The 18,209-nt window shown below is 45.3% G+C and overlaps 1 protein-coding gene across 2 annotated transcripts in view; it reads left to right on the forward strand.

Annotated features, from left to right (window-relative positions):
• LINGO2 (leucine rich repeat and Ig domain containing 2) overlaps window positions 1–18,209 on the forward strand; it is an 831,708-nt gene that overhangs the window by 286,300 nt on the left and 527,199 nt on the right. Inside the window, exon 3 of one of the 2 annotated variants that reach the window (XM_025185824.2) lies at window positions 17,315–17,382. The exons of the other annotated variant lie outside the window; for it this stretch is intronic. The gene's annotated coding sequence lies outside the window, so the exon portion shown is untranslated. The remainder of the gene's footprint in view (window positions 1–17,314; window positions 17,383–18,209) is intronic. 2 annotated transcript variants of the gene reach the window in all.

The following is an 18,209-nucleotide window of genomic DNA, read 5'->3' on the forward strand; positions in this document are numbered from 1 at the left end:
CAGATTGGTCAGACATGACTTGTCCTTCATGAATCCATGCTGTCTATTCCTGATCACCTTCCCCTCTTCCAAATGTTTCAAAATGGATTCCTTGAGGATCCCCTCCATGGGTATGTCTACACTACAAAGTTAGTTCGAACTAACGTCCGTTAGTTCGAACTAACTTTCATAGGGTATGTCTACACTACCCTCCTAATTCGAAATAGGAGGGTAATGTAGTCATACCGCAATTGCAAATGAAGCCCGGGATTTGAATTTCCCGGGCTTCATTTGCATAAAGCCGGCCGGCGCTATTTTTAAATGCCGGCAGTTCGAACCCCGTGCCGCGAACTCCTCATTCCACGAGGAGTACAGCTAGTTCGGATTAGGAAGCCTAATCCGAACTAGCTACTCCGTGCTGCGTGTAGCCGCGCGGCACGGGGTTTGAACTGCCGGCATTTAAAAATGGCGCCGACCGGCTTTATGCAAATGAAGCCGGGGAAATTCAAATCCCGGGCTTCATTTGCAATTGCGGTATGACTACATTACCCTCCTATTTCGAATTAGGAGGGTAGTGTAGACATACCCAAAGGCGCTACACTAGCGCTCCGTTAGTTCGAATTTAATTCGAACTAACGGAGCGCTTAGTTCGAACTAGGTAATCCTCATTCCACGAGGATTAAGCCTAGTTCGAATTTACTAGTTCGAATTAAGGGCTGTGTAGACCCTTAATTCGAACTAGTGGGAGGCTAGCCCTCCCCAGGTTTCCCTGGTGGCCACTCTGGCCAAAACCAGGGAAACTCGTATGCCCCCCTCCCGGCCCCGGACCCCTTAAAGGGGCACGGGCTGGCTACGGTGCCTGTGCCAGGTACAAGCCTGCTAGCACCCAGCCAGCAGACCCTGCACTTGGCACGGATTGAGCCACCCACCCGATGCCCCCCAGCCTTCCCCCTCTTCCCGGGACCAGGCTGGCGGCTCCCGGGAGCTTGCCCGGGACTGCAAGAGGCGGGCACCCACCTGGGCTACTGCAGACATCGTGGACCTCGTCCACGATCTCCGCACTAGGCACAGGAAAGTGGCCAGCTAGGGCAGGATAGCTGCCAGCCTGGCCACCCAGGAGCAGGTGTGCATGAAAATCAAGGGGGTCCACTGAGACCCCTGACCCTGAGCCCTGAGCTTACAATGGCCGTCCTGGGTCAGACCAAAGGTCCATCTAGCCCAGTAGCCTGTCTGCCGACAGCGGCCAACCCTAGGGATCCTGGAGGGGATGGACCGAAGACAGTGACCAAGCCATTAGTCTCGTGCCATCCCTCTCCAGCATTCCACAAACCTTGGGCAGGGACACTACTCCTACCCCCTGGCTAATACCACTCCATGGACCCAACCTCCATGACTTGATCTCACTTCCCTTTAAACTCTGTTCCAGTTGTAGCCTTCACAGCCCCCTGCAGCAAGGAGTTCCACAGGTCGACTCTTTGCTTTGTGAAGAAGAACTTTCTGTTACTAGTTTGAAGCCTGCTACCCATTCCTTTCCTTTGGTGTCCTCTAGTCCTTCTTTATGGGAACTAATGAAGAACTTTTCTGTATGCACCCTCTCCACCCAACTCCTGCTTTTAGAGACCTCTATCCTGTCCCCCCTCCATCTCCTCTTTTCTAAGCTGAAAAGTCCCAGTCTCTTTAGCCTCTCTTCATATGGGACCTGTTCTCAACCCCTGATCATTTTAGATGCCCTCCCCTCTCCCAGCCTCTCTCTTCCCCTCTCCCACCTCCTTTTCCCAGTCTCCCCCAGTTTTGTTCAATAAAGACAGATTCCATTTTTGAACACAATTGTTCTTTATTTTGTACATCAAGGAAAGGGGCTAGGGAAGGGTAAGTGGAAGGAGGTGAGGGAGGAATGGGGTACGAGCCCCTGATGGGGAGGACTGGGCTGGCTCTGCGGGCTTTTGGGGTGGAACCTCTCCTGCAGCCCCCTGATTGCCCCCTCTCCCCAGATGGCAGTCTGCGGCAAGTGCAGCCGGGCTGATGGCCGAGTGGTATGATGTGCCCAGTGTGGGTACTCTGGGCACTCCAAGCCAGGACTGCTTTGCAAGTGGGGCACTCCTGAGAACTGTCTGTCTGGGGTGGGGGTCGGGACCCTTTAAGCACAGCTCTCGGTTACCCTGACACAGCATCTCCACGCTCTAAGTCCTCCTCTGATGCCCTGCCAGCACTGCTTCTGGCCATTCTTAACCCCGGTTCAGGTTCCACTTAATGTGGACATGCTAGTTTTTAGTTCTATATGCGTTAGTTCGAATTAGCGCTGTAGTGTAGCTGTACCCCATGATTTTTCCAGGGATTGAGGTAAGGCTGACTGGCCTATCGTTCCCTGGATCATCCTTCTTCCCTTTCTTAAAGATGGGTACTACATTTGCCTTTTTCCAGTCATCCGGGATCTCTCCCAATCACCACGAGTTTTCTAAGATAATGGCAAAAGGCTCCTCAATGGCATTTGCCAACTCCTTCAGGGTATGTCTACACTGCCCTCCTAGTTCGAACTAGGAGGGTAATGTAGGCATACCGCACTTGCAAATGAATCTCGGGATTTGAATTTCCCGGGCTTCATTTGCATAAGCGGGGAGCCGCCATTTTTAAAAGCCCGCTGGTTCGAACCCCGTGCAGCGCGGCTACACGGGGCTCGAACTAGGTAGTTCGGACTAGGCTTCCTATTCCGAATTACCGGTACACCTCGTGGAAGCCTAGTCCGAACTACCTAGTTCGAGCCCCGTGTAGCCGCGCTGCACGGGGTTCGAACCAGCGGGGTTTTAAAAATGGCGGCTCCCCACTTATGCAAATGAAGCCCGGGAAATTCAAATCCCGGGCTTCATTTGCAAGTGCGGTATGCCTACATTACCCCCCTAGTTCGAACTAGCGGGGTAGTGTAGACATACCCTCAGTATCCTCGGATGTATTAAGTCTGGACCCATGGATTTATGTGTGTTTCGCTTTTTTAAAATAGTTCCTAACCTGTTCTTTCCCCACCAAAGGCTGTCCACCTTCATCCCATATTGTGTCACTTAGCGCATTAGTCTGGTAGCTGACCTTGTCCATGAAGAACTTTGCTCATAGTCTGTGTGAGAAAGTCTGAGAAAAACATCAACAATAAATCTATGTTGAGAGTGTGTGTGACAAAGATGGATGTATTTGTGAAAATGTTTTTTGTTGAGCATTTTGATTTCTTTTCTAAGATGTCATGAAGTGATGCTGGGAATTGTTAATCCATCCAGTATTTCACCTGAGAGGTGCCCATATTTCAATATGGGTGGAAATAGTTTGAGGAACCATTTGTCAAATTTCATTCAGGCAAAACTCTCACCCCCTTCAAAGGGTATGAAACGAATGCAACATTAGAGCCATACAACATACAGGTCTTTTCTGCTTTCTCTGAAAGCTTGTCTCTCTGTCGTTCCCTCTGCATCTTGCTCCTTGCACAAAGCATCAGGTACTGGCCTGTACCTCCATCTCTTCCTTTGGATGAGAGATGATGTATCTTGTAAACTTTCTAACTAAGACTTGTAATTTTAGATAACCTAAGCTTATCCCCAGATGTAGACAACCTTTCCTTTAAGTTGTGTAACATGATTTTTTATTTCAAACTTTAGTTTTTATAAATGGAAATGATTCTTACTGCTTTCAAGGAAATCGTTTCTTTATTAATAGGTTATGAAAAATGATGAGTCATTAGATATATTACAGCTGGGCATCTGCCAGAACAAACACTAGAGGAGAACTTTTCAATCAGTAGGAGAGATCAAAATTGGCGACACTTTGTATTCCAACAGGCTAAACTCCTGGGAAGACATTCTTTCAAACATTTTGAGTTAATAAGATGCTTTCCATCAAAAAAACTAGGAAGAAAAATGTACAATTTGAAAAGAATGACATGACAGAAAAAAAAATCCTCTCTCTCCTCCCCTCTTCCCCTGCATTGTAGGGTAAATTGAGGCTATCCACAGCAAGCATGTTTTGTTGAGGTAGATTGATCGCTATCCCACTCAGTGGTATCAGACTCCCAACAGCTGTATCTGAAAGGCTGCTGCATTCCTCCTGGGCCATTAATCCATATGGATTCTGCTAGAGGAGGATTAACAGGAACAGCTTGCAATCCTGGGTCTCTGTGCTTTTGTCAAAAGAGTACTATTGCTGTAATCGTGTGTTTGTTCTCAGATGGTCCAAGACGGGGAAAACAAAATTTCTCTTTGTGACAACAATCATCCTCTGAAACAATCCATTTCTGTCTCCCTCCATGAGCAAAATGAAGAAAATAAGGTTTTAAAATTAATCCTAACGGCTTGACCCAGAAAGCAATAATGTCATTGGAAGACAGGTTAAAATGAATTAATCTGGATATATTTGGTCAGGTTTTTTTTATTGAATTTTTCCAATATTTTGTGGACTCAGTATAGTTTTCTACCAATGTACTCTGAGCCAGGAGAGTCCAGACTCAGCGGGAGGACTCTTAAGTGGGTGCACAAGAGCTGTTTGGTGAATATGGGCCAGATTCTGTTACTCTGAACGTGTGACATCCTCTGAGAGAAGTCCCAATAAAATCAATGGGCTAGTGACAGAACAAGGAACTACTTCATGCAGTCATTGTTGCAGAATTTGTTCACTCATGGGCTAAGCAGCTTATGACAATGCTTCTCAGCAAGTTGGAAATCCACTCTTTGGCCTTTGATTTTCACCCTCTCAATTCTGTAATGGGTGATCTTAATTCCCATCTAAGAGAGAAATGCTGGACTCTGCCAGGGTAAAATGGCAGAAGTCAAAGGTTTCACTTTAGAGGCATATTTCCCACATCTGTAACTCAGAATAGAGTAGTTGAGTTAAAAAGTTTTATTGAAAATGTGTGATACATACATATTAATAAATTAAATCAGAATTGGATCCATGCTAGTCATAAAATGGAAGAATGAGAGCATATGTGCATGCATGCATGTTTGGATTCAAAACTCATACAGGGAGGAGTTGATATAGCCTGTAGAAGCTAAAGCACATTGCAGAAGTACAGTAAAAATAGCTGCAAGATAACCACCCTGAAAAAGGATGGTAACAGTAAGAAAAAGAGTCTTCCCTTGATTTGCTTTAATATTAATCTTTTTATCTTGCAACATGCCAGAGAATATTGTATTATGGGACTAAAATTAAACATGCTTAAGATAATATTGCAGCAGATTGGGAGGTTTCAGTAGGTTTCTTATGTTTCTGCATACTTAGTGCTATTTTTCTTCTGTTTGTTTTTTCCCCATATAGTTTTTTCCTATGTAGATTGTATATAGATTCCATTTTGTTAATAATCTGTTTCTTCCAGTGTTTTGCAGTATGGCTCCTAAATGAAGGCAACTGGACATTCACTTGCTTTCTTGCAGCACCATTTTTATTGATTTCACAAAATTGGTATGAAGACAATGAGTTTTTTCTTCCTTAGAATCATAGAATCCTAGTGCTGGCAGAGACCTCAGGAGGACATTGAATCAAGCCCCCTGCCCAAAGCAGGACTAATCCTAACTAAATCATCCCAGCCAAGACTTTGTCAAGCTAGGACTTAAAAACCTCTAGAGAAGGAGATTCCACCACCTCCCTTTCCAGTGCTTCACCACCCTCCTAATGAAATAGTTTTTTCCTAATATGCAACCTAGACATCCATCACCACAACTTGAGACCATTGCTCCTCGTTCTACGCCATGTCACTATCGAGAAAAGCCTCTCTCCATCCTCTTTGGAACCAGGAAGTTGAAGGGTGCTATCAAATCTTCCCCTCACTCTTCCCTTCTGCATACTAAATAAGCCTAAATCCCTCAGCCTCTCTCTGCAGGTCATGTGCTCCAGCTCCCTAATCATTTTGGTTGCTGTTCACTGGCCCCTCTCCAATGTGTCCACATTCTTTCTGTAGTGGGGGTCCCAGAACTGGACACAATGCTCCAGATGTGGTCTCACCAGTGCCAAATAAAGAAGAATAATCACTTCTCTAGATCTGCTGGAAATGCTCCTCCTAATACAACTTAATATGCCATTTGTCTTCTTGGCAAAAAGAGCACACTGTTGACTCATCCTCAAACAGCTTCTCATCCTCTAATTCCCAGGTCCTTTTCTGCCAAACTCCTAGTTAGCCAGTCGATCCCCAGACTGCAGCAATGCTTTGAATTTTTCTGTGCCAAGTGCACAACTCTGCACTTGTCCTTACTGAACCACCTCAGATTTATTTTGGCCCAATCCTTCTGTTTGTCCAGGTCACTCTTGACCCTATCCCCACTAGTATCTCCCTCTCCCTTTAATTTAGTGTCATCCCCTCATCCAAGTCATTAATATACATGTTGAACTAAACCAGCCCCAATACCGACCCATGGGGCACTCCTTTTGATACCGACTACCAGCCAGACATCGAACCATTGATGCCTGACTATCTAGCCAGCTTACTATCCATCTTACAGTCAGTTTATCGAATTCATACTTCCTTAATTTGCTGGCAAAAATTATGTAGGAGATTATATCAAAAGCTTTATGAAAGTCTAGGTATACCATCCACCGACTTCCCTATGTCCACAGAGTCAGTTACCTCATCGTGGCAGGCAATCAGGTTGGTCAGGCATGACTTGCCTTTGGTTAATATATGTTCACTCTTCCTGAACACTTTCCCCTCTTCCAAGAGGTTCAAAATAGATTCCATGAGGTTTTCTTCTATGATTTATCCAGAGACTGAATCATAGAATCACAGAGCTGGAAGAGATCTCAGAAGGTCATCGAGTCCAGCCCCCTGCTCTAGGCAGGACCAATCCCAATTAAATCAACCTAGCCAGGGCTTTGTCAAGCCGAGACTCAAACACCTCTAGGGATGGAGACTCCACTACTTCCCTAGGTAACCCATTCCAGTGCTTCACCACCCTCCTAGTGAAATAGTTTTTCCTAATATCCAACCTGGACCTCTCCCACCACAACTTGAGACGATTGCTCCTTGTTCTGCCATCTGTCACTACTGAGAACAGCCTCTCTCCATCCACTTTGGAACCTCCCTTCAGGAAGTTGAAGGCTGCTATCAAATCCCCCCTCCTTCTTCTCTTCTGAAGACTAAACAGACCCAACTCCCTCAGCCTCTCCTCGTAGGTCATATGCTCCAGCCCCCTAATCATTTTCGTTGCCCTCCGCTGGACCCTCTACAATGTGTCCACATCCTTTTTGTAGTGGGGGGCACAGACCTGGACACAATACTCCAGATGTGGCCTCACCAGAGCCAAATAAAGGGGAATAATCACATCTCTGGATCTGCTGGCAATGCTCTTTTTAATGCAACCTAATATGCCATTAGCCTTCTTGGCTACAAGGGCACACTGTGCATTCATATCCAGCTTCTCATCCATTGTAACCCCCAGATCCTTTTCTGCTGAACTCCTGCTTAGTTGGTTGGTCCCCATCCTGTAACAAAGCTTGGGATTCTTCTGTCCCAAGTGCAGGACTCTGCACTTATCCTTGTTGAACCTCATCAGATTTCTTGTGTCCCAATCCTCCAATTTATCTAAGTCACTCTGGACCCTATCTCTGCCCTCGAGCGTATCTACCTCTCCCCCTAGCTTAGTGTCTTCTGCATACTTGTTCAGGGTACAATCCATCCCCTCATCCAGGTCATTAATAAAGATATTGAATAAAACCAGTCCTAGAACTGAACCTTGGGGCACTCCGCTAGAGACCGACCACAAACCTGACATCGAGCCATTGATCACTACCCATTGGGCCCGGCCTTCTAGCCAGCTTTCTATCCATTTTACCATCCATTTATTCAATCCACATTCCCTTAACTTGCTTGCAAGAATATTGTGGGAGACCGTATCAAAAGCCTTGCTAAAGTCAAGGTATATCACATCCACTAACTTTCCCATGTCCACAGAGTCAATTACCTCATCATAGAAGTTGATCCAATTGGTCAGGCACGACTTGCCCTTTGTGAATCCATGCTGACTATACCTGATCACTTTCCTCTCTTCCAAGTGCCTCAAAATGGATTCCTTAAGGATCCCTTTCATGATTTTTCCAGGAGCTGAGATAAGACTGACTGGCCTATAGTTCCCTGGATTGTCCTGAAATGTGGTTTGTAGTTCCCTAGATTGTCCTTCTTCCCTTTTTAAAAGATGGGCACTACGTTTGCCTTTTTCCAATCATCCAGGACCTCTCCCAATCTCCACGAGTTTTCAAAGATAATGGCCAATGGCTCTGCAATGACATCTGCCAACTCCTTCAGCATTCTTGGATGCATTAAATCTAGCCCCATGGATTTGTGTACATCTGACTTTTCTAAATAGTTCTTAATCTGTTCTTTCTCCACTGAGGGCTGCCCACCTCCTTCCCATACTGTGTTGGCTAGTGCAGTAGTCTGGGAGCTGACCTTATCTGTGAAGACAGATGCCAAAAAAGCATTGACTATGTCAGCTTTTCCCACATCATCTGTCACTAGGTTACTTCCCTCATCCAGTAAGGGCCCCACACCCTCTCTGATCACCTAACAGGCCTGTAGAAACCTTTCTTGTTTTCCTTCACATCCCTTGCTATCTGCAATTCCAATTGTGCTTTTGCCTTCCCGATTACTCCTCTGCATGCACGAGCTATATGTTTATACTCCTCCTTAGTCATCTGTCCAAGTTTCCACTTCTTGTAAGCTTCCCTTTTGTGTTTAAGCTCATGAAGGATTTCACTGCTAATCTAAGCTAGTTGCCTACCATATCTGCTTTTGTTATTACTCATCATGATGTTTTGTTCCTGTGCCTTCAATAAGGCTTCTTTAAAACACTGCCACCCCTCCTGGACTCCTTTCCCACTTATGTTAGCATGCCAGGAGATCTGCCCATCAGTTCCCTGAGGAAGTCAAAGTCTGCTTTTCTTAAGTCCAAGGTGTATATTTTGCTGCTTTCCTTTGCTGCACATGGCCCCTTTGGTCAGGATCCTGAAATCAACCATCTCATGATCACTTGTCACCCACCTCTACTTCTCCTACTAGTTCCTCCCTGTTTGTGAGCAGCAGGTCAAGCTGCACATGGCCCCTGGTTGGTTCCTTCAGGACTTGTTCTAGGAAGTCATCCCCAATGTTCTCCCAAAACTTCCTGGATTGTCTGTGTACTGCTGTATTGATCTCCCAACAGATGTCAGGGTGTTTCAAATCCCCCATGAGAACCAGGCCTGTGATCTGGAAGATTCTCTTAGTTGTTTGTGGAAAGTTTCCTGTGTCTCATTTCATCTGATCTGGTGGTCTATAATAGGCACTGACCACAACATCACCTCTGTTGCTCCTGCCTCTAAACTTAAATAAGGACTCTCAACAGGCTTTTCTCCCTTTATACCCTGGAGCTCTGAGCAATCATACTGCTCTTATATACAGTGCAACACCTTCACCTTTTCGCCCCCACCTGTCCTTCCTGAACAGTTCATACCTGTCAATGACAGAGCTTCAATCATGTGAGTCATCTCACCAAGTCTCCGTTATTCCAGTCAAATCATAGTCCTTATCAATAGTCATAGTACAGTACTTGGAACGTCTACAGTGACTTCCACTGAAGAAAGCCTTGTACAAATATCAAAGTCTAATCTACACTTAAAAAATAGACTCATCTAGTTATGTTTCTCAGAGCACTAGCCCAAATCTGTCAGCCATGTCTACAGTGCTCCTGTCCTAGGCTGAAAGGATTCCCTCTAAGTCTATTCAGGAATCTGAACTAGGGAATCCCAATCAAAGGTTGGAACCCAAGAAAACAATGTACCTTGGAAATGGGTGTACAAGTCTAGATTTTCCTGACAATATTTTCAATGCTACCTTCCAGCAAAAACTACTTTTGTCTCTATTGAAAACTGTTCCTGCTACTCTTTCTTGTCTGGCACCCTTGGGACCTAACCAGTACTAGTGAGGGAATTTGCCAGACAATGGAAGGTCCCCTGACACCAGCCCCTCAGCCCAGTGTCCCTCCTTACTGCTGTCTCCTTCAGCCTGCCTGGGCTGTTAGCAGTCAGCCCCAATCCCAGCAGCACTGCTAGTTATCTGGGTAGCTCTAGACCTGCTGCTGAATGGCACATCACCTGATCGAGTTGCTGCTGCCCCAATCCCACTGCCAGGCAACACGTGGCTCCAGCTGCGCTGATTCTGTTGGGCTGCCAGGGCTGGCTTCCCTTCCTAGACTGCTGTGGCCACAGGCCCAGACCCTCTGCTGGACAGCAGGCAGCCTCAATCACGCTGCCGTCCGGACTGCTGTGGCTGCTTCCCAGGGTGACGCTGGTTAGGCTTCCCCTATTAGGCTGCTGTGGTCTCATCCCTGCTGCCAGGTTGCAGACAATCCCGATTGCGAACCACCCAGGCTGCTACACTCCCGCTGCTAGCACACTTGCATGGTTGCACTGGGCTCCCAGTTGCAGGCCCTCTTGCCCTGGGGTTCTCTCATCTAGGAGCATCTGTAGTCATACCATGGACCACGGATGTTGACAGATGAGAGAATCCCAGATTTGGGAGGTGCGAACTGTATTAGCCACTGGCCTTTTTTTAAAAGAGAAATAATTTTAGGCACTACTATAACCTCTCTTAATTTGTCATTTAATCAGAAACTGATTCATTTCAATAGGATTTTTGAGGGCATTATTCTTTCCCAAGTAGCCTGTAGTACTTTATCTTATTGATGACAGGTATGGTTAGGAGTACTGAGGTGATGAGATGCATTCGATGCATCCACAGTCTACGAGGCACCAGAAAATTGCTGTTCTAAATTGATCAGTTTCTGGATAATAGGAACAATGCACTGTACTCAAATGTGTAATGTTTCGATTCTACTTCACATTCATGCTCCCATTAGAGGCCCATCCATTATCTGCATGTTAATTGTGTGTGTGTGTGTGTGTTAATAAACATGCATGCACACATTCATATAGGAAAACAGGATAGACGAACATCTTTTAACTCAGGTGCTGAATGCTTGCAAACATATATATAAAATCAAGTGGAACAGTCACATTCAACTATACTATAAAAAGTAGGAGCTGACACAATAAATCTTTTCAAGGAGAAAGCTTCTATGCTGCTGTCAGTCATATCAGATCTGCCCAGGTGGATTGCAGACTACAGAAAGAAGGCCCTTCTGGATTCCATCAAATCTTGACATTCATGATGGCTCTAATGTGTAGTAAGAGTATAGTAACTATATAGGGACAAGCTGTCAAATGAGATAAAGCTGCCCGCCCCCCACCAAAAAAAGTCAGCCAGGACTTGAAAACATGCACTTTGTTTGCAGAGGAAGGCCCCTTATCCTGAGCAAGTAAAGTTGAAAGAAAATAAACTTATTTCAAATGTTGTTCCTATGTTTGTTTTGTATGTTCCCCATATGTCCTCTTTAAGGTGACAATACAGCAAAGCACTTACTTGTAAAAATGTGCTTAGCTGGCTTGCTTAATAAGGATGGACTTAAACAAGCACATGGTGAAAAAGTTAAATGTGTTCTCTAATGCTTGTCTATTAGGGTATGTCTATATTACCCCGCTAGTTCGAACTAGCGGGGTAATGTAGGCATACCGCACTTGCAAATGAAGCCCGGGATTTGAAGCCCTCCTCATTCCACGAGGAGTAACGGTAGTTCGAACTAGGAAGCCTAGTTCGAACTACCTAGTTCGTGCCACGTGTAGCCGCGCGGCACGGGGTTCGAACGAGCGGGGATTTAAAAATGGCGGAGCCCCGCTTATGCAAATGAAGCCCGGGAAATTCAAATCCCGGGCTTCATTTGCAAGTGCGGTATGCCTACATTACCCTCCTAGTTTGAACTAGGAGGGTAGTGTAGACATACCCTCAGGGCTTAAGTACCACTGGTCACTACTTTTCTTTATGTATAGAATAGCAGTCTTGTAATAGAAATGGTTACAAATCCCTCTTTCAAGGCTACCACTTAAAAATAAAGCCATTTCCCAAAGTTCACAGAGTGAAATCCTAGACTGTTTGAAGCCAGTGGTAGTTTGGCTCTTTAAGAGGTTGAATTGGGTAAGGCTGGAGAGAAGAGCATCTGTAAACATAACTGTTTTTGCTATGAGCACATCAGATCTTCTACTAAACAGAATTGGTTGTCAGTGACATCTCTGTCAAAACTGTAGGTGGGCACAGCAATTCTTAGTGCCACCTGCACTCATAAATGAAGGGCACTTCTGACAGACTACTTCTGTCCTCTGCTTTCACAGTTGGATTGTTCAGTAAACTACAGATTCAGTCTCCAAAATCTTGTTCATATTTCTGTTGCCTCAGCCATAATGGTTGCTGCCAGAAACCTTCAAAATGTGCTGTAATTTGTATGCCAAGCTTGTTTTGTAACATACTATGACATTGTATTGGATGAAAGGTCTTATATAAATATTAAAATGTTTAATTTGGGCCTTGTTTCTGCCACCTTCCTTAGGGTATGTCTACACTACAAAGTTAGCTTGAACTAACAGACTAACTTTCATAGGCGCTACACTAGCACTCCGTTAGTTCAAACTTAATTCGAACTAACGGAGCGCTTGGTTCAAACTAGGTAATCCTCATTCCACGAGGATTAAGCCTAGTTCGAACTAGCTAGTTCGAATTAAGGGCTGTGTAACCCCTTAATTCGAACGAGTGGGAGGCTAGCCCTCCCCAGGTTTCCCCGGTGGCCAGTCTGGCCAACACCAGGGAAACTCGTATGCCCCCCTCCCGGACCCGGACCTCTTAAAGGGGCACGGGCTAGCTACGGTGCCCGTGCCAGGTGCAAGCCTGCCAGCACCCAGCCAGCAGACGCTGCAACTGGCACGGATCGAGCCAGCCACCCAATGCCCCCCAGCCCTCCCCTTCTTCCCGGGACCAGGCTGGCAGCTCTCGGGAGCTTGCCCAGGACCGCAAGAAGCAGGCACCCGCCTGGTCTAGTGCGGACATCGTGGACCTCATAAACGACCTCTGCACTAGGCACAGGAAAGGAGCAGGTGTGCATGAAAATCAAGGTGGTCCACTGAGACCCCCGACCCTGAGCCCTGAGCTTACAATGGCCGACCTGGGTCAGACCAAAGGTCCATCTAGCCCAGTAGCCTGTCTGCCGACAGCGGCCAACTCTAGGGACCCTGGAGGGGATGGACCAAAGACAGTGACCAAGCCCTTTGTCTCATGCCATCCCTCTCCATCCTTCCACAAACCTTGGGCAGGGACACCACTTCTACCCCCTGGCTAATACCACTCCATGGACCCAACTTTCATGACTTGATCTCACTTCCCTTTAAACTCTGTTCTAGTTCTAGTCTTCACAGCCTCCTGCAGCAAGGAGTTCCACAGGTCGACTCTTTGCTTTGTGAAGAAGAACTTTCTGTTACTAGTTTGAAGCCTGCTACCCATTCCTTTCCTTTGGTGTCCTCTAGTCCTTCTTTATGGGAACTAATGAAGAACTTTTCTGTATGCACCCTCTCCACCCAACTCCTGCTTTTAGAGACCTCTATCCTGTCCCCCCTCCGTCTCCTCTTTTCTAAGCTGAAAAGTCCCAGTCTCTTTAGCCTCTCTTCATATGGGACCTGTTCCCAAACCCTGATCATTTTAGTTGCCCTCCCTCTCCCAGCCTCTCTCTTCCCCTCTCCCACCTCCTTTTCCCAGTCTCCCCCAGTTTTGTTCAATAAAGACAGATTCCATTTTTGAACACAATTGTTCTTTATTTGGTACATCAAGAAGAGGGGCTAGGGAAGGGTAAGTGGAAGGAGGTGAGGGAGGAATGGGGTATGTGCCCCTGATGGGGAGGACTGGGATGGCTCTGCGGGCTTTTGGGGTGGAAGATCTCCTGCAGCCCCCTGATTGCCCCCTCTCACCAGATGGCAGCCTGCAGCAAGTGCAGCCGGTCTGATGGCCGAGTGCTGTGATGTGCCCAGTGTGGGTACTCCGGGCAATCCAAGCCAGGACTGCTTTGCAAGCGGGGCACCCCTGAGAACTGTCTGTCTGGGGTGGGGGTCGGGACCCTTTAAGCACAGCCCTTGGCTAGCCTGACGCAGCATCTCCACGCTCTAAGTCCTCCTCTGATGCCGTGCCGGCACTGCTTCCGGCCATCCTTAAGCCTGGTTCAGGGTCCACTTAATGTGGACATGCTAGTTCGAATTAGCAAAACGCTACTTTGAACTAGTTTTTTAGTCTGGATCCATTAGTTCGAATTAGCTTAGTTCGAATTAACTAATTTGAACTAAGTTAGTTCGAATTAACGTTGTAGTGTAGATGTTCCGTTGGAGGGAGTAGTGCTTTACTATGCAAATACCATTGTTTAAGTAAATAAGCTTCTCACATTAATACTACAGAAAGTAAGCTTGGCAGACTTGATTTTACAAATGCTCCAGAATAGTTCACTGCTGTGTGATCTAGCTATGGTTGTATGGTTCAGGATCTTTCTTTGAAATGTGTCTTATATGAACCAGAAGTTATTGGTCTAAATGCTGGAATTGCCAGAAATTATGTGACCTGTGTGAAGTAGATCAGACTGCAATGATGATTATAATGATCCTTTCAGGCCTTAAAAACAGTTATCCTATTTTGGGTTTTATGTGCTGTTGTAGTGTCAATAGAGCTTCATGTTTCTTCTTCTAGGAATGTTCCTGTGGATGCCATCTTAGGTATGCCAGCACTGCTGCACCCATGGTCGGCAGACTTTTGATAGCAGTGCCCACCCCCTTTGGCAGTGCATGCGGAGCACTGATGCACAACGCTCAAAATGGTCATCCTGTGGGCACAGCCAACTGCCTCCTCAGTTCCTTTCTGACTGCTGTCAGTTTTGGTCACACAAAGTAGCTGTCCTCACATACCTCAACCTAAAGTTAGACTTAGTGTTAGCTGTTAGAACACAAAGCTAAGCTAACCAATGTAATACTTTCTCATTATATTACAAAAATATATATTAAAAAGAAAGAAAGGAGAAGAGGGAGGGATTCTCCTCTGCTACACAGAAGCCATGGGTTCTACAATGCCTGCACAGACATTTTTCTCTTTGGCAAAAAGAGACCACCTCAAAACAGACTTTTTCCAGGACATACCTGGCTCCTCAAGATTCAAAAAGTGTGAATCCTATAAATTGTCCATTTCTTTTTCAGACACACATTCTCAGTAACTACCATTACTCCTCATTCCAGTTTTTTAATTTGGAGTATACGTTTAAGTTGGGCCTGTGTTATGGTGTCTCTGAAAAGTTTCCATGCAGGTGAGCTGAGAGATTCACTAGGCTGCTGGCTAAGTGGGGGAGGGCAGCTCTGTAAAGGAGCAGGGCCTTGCGCAGAATGGGCAGTCCTGGGCCAACCAGTCTTCTGTGACCCCCAAAATGCACCCAATCCCCCCCCCCCCAGCAATGTCTGAAGTAGGCAATGTCAGGGGCACCCGGAGCAGCTTTTCTCGCCCCGAAGGTCGAGGTGGCGGGACCGCTGCGCTTTGGGCAGTCCCGCTGCCTGCGAGCTCCGGGGCGAGAAAGCCTCGTTCGTAAGTGTGGATCCGACATAAGTCGGATCCGCGTAACTCGGGGACTGCCAGTATCATGTACCTATTCTCTGTGGGGTCTGCCTCTCCTATTCGGGCCATCCATTATGCCGAATACCAGGATCTTAACTTTTCGCTCATCGTTCACTCTGCCTGAATAGCTGTAACTTCCGGTGTATAACCTTCTTCAGTAGGTTCTCTTTTGTCTGTATCTTCCTATACAATTCCTCATTAGTAACCTTCTGCATCCATCCTATTCTCAGGATCTTTCTATAACAACTCCTCTCGAACACCAATATCCTTCTCATCGAATCTTTCATTATCACCCATGTTTCACATCCATACAACATGCTGCTAAATACACACATTTTCAAGACACTCAGTTTTGTTCCTAAGTTAAATTACTTTTCCAGATCTTATCCATCGGCCTTCCAACTCACTCTTGCTTTCGCTATTCTAGTTGCTATTTCCTGCTTACTGTCTAGATCATATGCCCTGTTGCTCTCCAAATCTGTGAACTTCTCTTCATTCTCTTGTTCGATCCCTTCTACACTGATCTTCCTTCCTATTTCCTTATCTCGCACACCAGTATTTGCAGAGTTTATAAAAAATAATCAGACTCTTTGCCTTCTGTAGTATGTTTTGCTGAAGCCGCTAAGGCCGGTGTGGAAACTTAACCAGAAGACTCATGAATACACTTTTATACTTTTCTCCTTAGCTATGTAACCACTATAATTCAGATGTTTGGTCTTGGTTTTGGATCAGTTGAAAAAGACAAACTATTGTAACAGGTGAAAATGCTTCCAGGCAGAAAAATTGCCTACATCATTTGTCTGCCTCTTGTGAGAAAGTTGAGTGTGCTGTAGCAGTCAGTATTTAAATAAAGTGGGGCCATGAGAACAAACCTCATAGATTATTCATGTCTTTCAGCAGAGAGTCTTGAAATACTTTCAAAGTGCTAGTTAAGCCTGACACACAGCTATGAGATAGGTAAGTAGAGTACTATCCCATTTTACACACTAGTAAAGTTGAGCATAATGATTCTGAATGGTTATAAGGGCCCGCAATTTGTTCACGGGGTCAGTGGCAGGGTCAGGAATAGAATTTAGGAATCCTGGCTCCCAGTCTACACTAGACGCCTTTTTATGGTAAGCTTTAATTTTTTTTTATGAAGTAGAACTAAAAATACAAAGGATGGGAGAAAGACTGTGTAAGGAATGGGAGTTTAATGCTAGAAAATAGCTTTGAGTGCAGTTAGCTGTTAAGTATTAGTACAATTCTCTGCTAACTCCAATAATCTGATTTTACTTTACACTCCATTAAGCTGACCACTAAGGTTTTGTAAATGAACTGCTGTTGTTTTGTCCTTTCACCTCTGTTTATATACATTATGAGGAGTACTCAGATTGCTGACTTTGGTGCAATATGTCAGGCCAAACCGCCTTGCCTGCAGAATGTTAGCTGTTTTTATTACACAATAGATAAATAAATGCAGATAAAGCTGCTTTGCTACTTTTTAAAATTTATTTAGCTATGTACTTCCAGCATACTTGTTTACAGGATTTTAGACTCCCCATATGTTAATGCATTTTCCATAGCATGTTAGAGAATCTGTAGACCTTGTTCTTATTGGATATAAATAGAACAAAGCCAACTAGCAAAAGGGGAAATAAATAGGCATGACTGTACCTGACTTCTGTTCTGCAATTGACAATGCTTTGATGCTATACCATTTCTGTAAGTTTTCAGAGTGTGTTTGCAGTTCTTGCACTCGCTCCTCCTTTTTACAAGTTTTCTATCTCTGTATTACTTATTTTTGCTGACCATAGTTTCTATTCCCCTTTCTCTAAATATTAGATATGGAATCAGATTCAGATTTCAGCTACAGTGGTGAAAATCCCGAATAACACTATTGACTTCTGAAGGTACTGTATGTCAATATTTACCATTAGTCTGAGAGAATCTGACATTTCTTTCCTTAATTTTCAGAAACATTCTTTCTTTCATTTTCTCACACTACTGTATCTGCTCCCTAGCCACTCTCTGCCAAAGATACTAAACCTTTTTATGTCAGAAGCTCCCAGACTTTTCTTTCTTGGATGTCTGTTCAGTCTTTCTGGCTGTGTCTACACTGGGCCACTTATTCTGGAAAATCAGCCGCTTTTCCGGAATAAGCTGCGAGCTGTCTACACTGGCCCTTGAATTTCCGGAAAAGCAACAAAATCAGCCGCTATTCCAGAAAAACTATTCTGCTCCCGCTCGGGCATAAGTCTTTATTCCGGAACACTGTTCCGGAAAAGGGCCAGTGTAGACAGCCCAGTAGTCTTTTCCAGAAAAAAGTCCCGATCGCGAAAATGGTGATCGGGGCTCTTTTCCGGAAAAGCGCGTCTACATTGGCCACAGACGCTTTTCCGGAAAAAGGGCTTTTCCGGAAAAGCAGCCTGCCAATGTAGACGCTCCTTTTCCGGAAAAACTGAAAACAGAATAGTATCCATTTCCGGAAATTCATGCCAGTATAGACACAGCCTCTGTGTTTCTCCTTCAAAAGCACATATTCTTGTCACTTTGCCCCAGTTGGTTGATCTCTAAAATGGGGCTGTGTAATACTCAATCACCTCACACAGTTTTGTGAGTTCGCACTAGCCGGCTTTTAAAAATGGCGGCGCGGGCTTTATGCTAATGAAGCTCGGGAAATTCAAATCCCGGGCTTCATTAGCAAGTTCGGTATGCATACATTACCCCGCTAGTTCGA

This window comes from Pelodiscus sinensis, chromosome 6 (assembly GCF_049634645.1).
Source record: "Pelodiscus sinensis isolate JC-2024 chromosome 6, ASM4963464v1, whole genome shotgun sequence".
Taxonomy (NCBI): Eukaryota; Metazoa; Chordata; order Testudines; family Trionychidae; genus Pelodiscus; species Pelodiscus sinensis.